Source organism: Teleopsis dalmanni, chromosome 1 (assembly GCF_002237135.1).
Source record: "Teleopsis dalmanni isolate 2A chromosome 1, ASM223713v2, whole genome shotgun sequence".
Lineage (NCBI taxonomy): Eukaryota > Metazoa > Arthropoda > Insecta > Diptera > Diopsidae > Teleopsis > Teleopsis dalmanni.
The window spans coordinates 113,034,310-113,039,368 of NC_051846.1; positions in this window are offsets into that span (position 1 = coordinate 113,034,310).

The following is a 5,059-nucleotide window of genomic DNA, read 5'->3' on the forward strand; positions in this document are numbered from 1 at the left end:
TTCTCACCACAAAAACAAGATTAATAGATTGTTTTTTAATCTTTTCACTAATTACATAACATTAAAACCTTTATTTTAACTATACGATATACGAATCACTTGGACTAAGTTACATTGTGATGAACGATGGATGATTTATTATATTTTTTTTCTAATGTTATTAAAATTATTTTTCACTGGGTGAATTTACTGATCTCGATAAATACTCTCATTTATTGTTGAAAAATTTCGACATTTGAAGAATTAATATTTAGAAATAGCTGGTAGCATATATACATATAGGTTATGCTATTATATAAAAATAGTTCCTGCCATTGAAACCAATACTGCTCTTTGATGACAAATATTATCATAAAAGGAAGCATACACGTCTGGCCCAAAATCCACAACATAATTTTTAATGTTTTAATAAAAATCACATCTGATTAAAAATGTGATTTCTTTAGTATAACACGTCAGTATAATGTGCACATCCAGTTACTGCAACATACAGGGTATCACCTTTGTACACGCTGATGAAGTAACAAAATCAATATTTTAATGCACACCAATTTCACTCGAAGAAAGCAACGTCTCAGATCTTATCAAACATATTAAAATTCTTTTTCAAACAGTAACTTTCTCTATCAATCACACATCAAGCTAAGAAACACCATTTCCGCACTTCACCGTGATGAATTATCTAAAATCATCAGACTTCGATTAGAACACGCTGAGCTTACCCGTAAACACCTATTTGACGCTGCAGCCTATGCATTCTCAAATCTTAGTTTGTAGCAAAATAAAACTAGTAATGTATGCCATATACACATAATAGTATTTATATACGCATATGCATTTGAAAGAAGGCTGCTATCATTTATCAATTGATGCCTGCGAAACATATTAGGCATATTGTGGCATATAAGAATATCAAATGAAGACTTATGGGGAATAACGCACCAAGCAAACGTTAACAGCAAGGCAAGAAGAAAAAAGTATGGTTGGATTGGACATACACTGCGTAAGCCTTATGAAGATATCGCGCATGTTGAACTTACTTAGAACCCCCAGGAGACTAGGCGCAGAGGCCTAGTTCCCTAGGAGAAGGACAGTTCAGCAAGAGACGAGCAAATCGTTTAACGAGTTGAGAGCAATAGCTCATAATAGAAACCAGTGGAAAACTTTTGTAGACTCCTTAAGCTCCTAGTGGAGTATGAAAATAATATAATACATGCATTTGGGTGTATTGGGCTATTTGGAAAGTAATGTCATTTTTTCCCAACTTCACTCTTATGCTACTCAAGTTTACATATATTGTCAGCTGATATACGAGAGCATTGCTTCTGAAATAAATCGATTATTTCTACGGTGTAGTTTTTGTTTTAATATTTTATTATTAGTTTTTTTTATTATAATATGTAAAAAACAACAAAAAATAAGAGAATTAGAAATAATAATAATGTGTTCTGTAGTATAAATGATAAATAATAAATTCTTAAACAAAAACAAAAACTTTATTTAAGTACTATAGCAATTTCAGTGCCTAAAAGATTTTTTTTTTTGTGGCGATACATTTTGAACAGTGTGAACAGTGTTTCATTACTGAAAAATATTGACATACTTAAACATTCCAAAAAGTTCCTCTATAATCGGAGTTTTTAGGCAATTTCATCGAAAAAGTTTAGTTAAGAGTTTTTCTCACGTTTTGCTTTTGCAGCGTATTTACTTCTGTTATGTATTCAACTAACCGAATCCAAGTAGGTTTTCCTTGTTCAAAAAATATTTTACTTTAAATATATACAATGCATATGCGTTAAGGTAAAATATCTGGCTTGTCTTTGTAAGACACCCACAGTTGCCCATAAAAAATCAAGAATTTCTTTACACAAAATGCGCCCGAACACATATTGTAAATACGAGTAGTGGGGCTCAAATGTGGGCTGTCAGCTAACATAAAATTAAAGGAAAGATTTTTTGTTTTTATTTTAGATAAAATAAATTCCAATGAACTTCAGTATGTTAGGAATTTGAGTCGTTTGAAATTCGAAAAAGGTGTAACAACCACTTGTATCATATTAAACTTCACAAAGTATCCGACGAACGACATGTAGAAATCATACTTTAAGTCACTTTCGAACCTTAGAAACCCTAAATACTCGCATGTTGGTGCTGCCATTGTAGTCACTCCTGCTAGTGGGATATGGGGTTTTGCTGTTATTTGGTAGTCGTTTCGGCTTTGGCATTGTACATACTCCGGTCATTGTCAATTCGTAAGAAGTAAAAATTTTCTTCTTGTGATATCAGACGTTGCCAAAAAGAATTTTAATGCGAGTGCGAGAATTGTGTCGATAAAATTAAAAAGGGAATCAATGCATGTCAATGGATGTGCAGAAAATCAGAAACGTACTTATGTGTAAGCCTCTGATGCTGTTCTTATGCGTACGCACAGACATGTAGTCGTACATTTCGAGGAAATGTCCACTAAGTTCCTTTGACTTCAACGCGCTATACCTTCCTGCTTATTTTATCGGTCATTTCTGTTTTCCATCACAAGTACTCGCATTTTCAGAACAAAGCTTATGTGGCTTGTGCCAAGCAGATAACTAAGTGTGCAAAGGATACTTCTACTCATTCTTTCTCGCAAAGGACATGAGTGCGTGAGTCGCATGGTGTTCTTGGTTTTATTCGAAAGATTTAAGAGTCAATGAAATAAAAATAATTTTATTTTACAAATTCTGATACATAATGCGTAATAGCTACATTTTATTGAGCTGGAAGTGGGAGAATTTTGCACTTTAATGTGTTCGAAAAACTCTGTTAGTGAGTGAATTAGAAAAGTTTTGTTGTCATGTGACGGTCGATTGAAAGTGTTTCATGTGATTTTTGATGTACGTGTGTCAATGGAATTTTGATAAACTGAATCACTTTAAAATTTTCTTTAATACCACAAAATTAACTTCAAATAAACCGTACAATCCATTAGAATCTGGCAAAAAGATCGTACATCATTTTAAGTGCCAATTGGTTATTTGTTAAATAATTTTGGGGGCTATCTATAGATCGAAAAGATGAATGTGTAGTGAAAAATAAAAACGTGGTCAACTTAAAATGGAGAAATTGACAAATTCTATTAGAATTCCTTTTGAAATGTCTTATGTTTATTTTAATGAAAAGTAAATGAACTTTTACTCGTGTTCTAGTTTGAACGGGATATGGTCATGCGTAATACAGTATGTATGGGTTACTTTTCGATTTTATTCTTAGGAATAATCTCTTTATATGTAATGACGGTAATAGGCCGACTTTTGTTACCAAAAACAGGCAGGGGGTTCTAGATATCACCGTGACTACTGCCAAAATTCATGTGTCTATCAAAAAATGGAAAGTGTCCACTAGACACTCTTTTTCAAACCATATGATTTCAGAACTTTCTATATATTTAAAGAAATCAAGTACCCCCCAGTTTAAAAACTTTCAAAAATGTCAGGAATACAAACTGGACAAAATACGAATTATCTATTAATGAGCTGTTGACAAATACCGCTCTTCACCCCCCAGAGAATATAAATGATCTGGATGAGCAGTTAGGAGATCTTGCCTCAATACTTAATAAAGCTTTTAATCTTGCCTGTTCTTCTACTCGACCTAGTAGGAAGTGGGAGCCTCCCTGGTGGAATAGAAGCTCAGTTGAGGAAAAAATGCAGGAGACTTTTAAATAGGGCAAAGCTAAATAGAAATGAGAGTGATAGAAATGAATACAAGATCTCTCTGCAGAAATATAAGAAAGATTTACGTAAGTCTAAAAGGACCAGTTGGCAATCATATTGTCATGAGATTAGTAGGAATTCTGAAACCTCGAGATTACGCAAAATCCTATCTAAAAATCCACTTGTCCCTGAGTTGCTAAGAAAACCGGATTGGACTTGGTCAAATAACAGTAGGGAGTCACCAGAATTATTACTAGATACCCACTTTCCAGGATCCTGCGCTTCGGCGGAATCCTTAGAATGTTTAAACTATACATCGTTAAACTCCATCAAGTTAAATCCACAAACTCTAAAATGGGCCATTTTTAGCTTTAAGCCCTACAAATCACCAGGACCGGAATGAATGCCATCATATTGAGATTCAAAACTCTTGGGAACAAATGCACAACTGGCTCCTGACTATTTTTAAATACAGTCGCATTTTTAATCATGTTCCAACTCAATGGAGAAAGTTAGAGTTGTTTTTATTCCTAAGGCGGGTAAAATCTCTAATAGTAACCCAAAATGAACTCCGTCCAATTAGTCTTTCATTTTTCATGCTGAAAGCTTTAGAAAGAATTATAGACTTCGAAATAAGGCGCGTTATAGATCCCAATCTTTGGTCTCCAACACAACACGCCTACACTAAGGGTAAATCCACCGAGACAGCACTCCATGCCCTCACTTGTACTATTGAAAAATCTCTCAAATTAAAGGAATTTTGTATAGTGGCTTTCGTAGATATTGAAGGAGCTTTTAACAATATTCTTCCCAGTGCAATAGCAAGCGCACTCTCGCGTCTGAGTGTTGATGTGCTTATCAGCTTATTCGGTCAGTTACTAACTGGCAGAATTATTGAAGCGCAAATGGGTGTATCAGGATGCGGGACAGTTGCATATGCGGAAGACATTGCGTTAACAGTTACTGGAAAATATGCTACTACTTTAAGGGATATTTTGCAGTATGGCGTGAATATCTTTAGCAATTGGACACTGGATTGTGGTCTCGTTGTTAATTCCAGAAAAACAGAAATCGTAGTATTTGCCAGAAAAGATTGGGTTCCAAATCTTTCTCCACTCTATATTAAAGGTTCTCCGATACAATATATTGAGAAAGCAAAATTTTTAGGCATTATTTTCGATAGGAAACTAAGCTGGAAAGAAAATATTTCAGAGCGAGCTAGGAAAGGAAGTCTTAGAGCCCTAAGACTTAAGGCTACATCATAATGGAGGGATAGTGACTATGGGCACAGTTCTATTCTTAAACTTTTCAGTCCTGCTCCAAATAATATTGACTACACCTCTCCGATTCTCGACTTTGATAGGAAATTT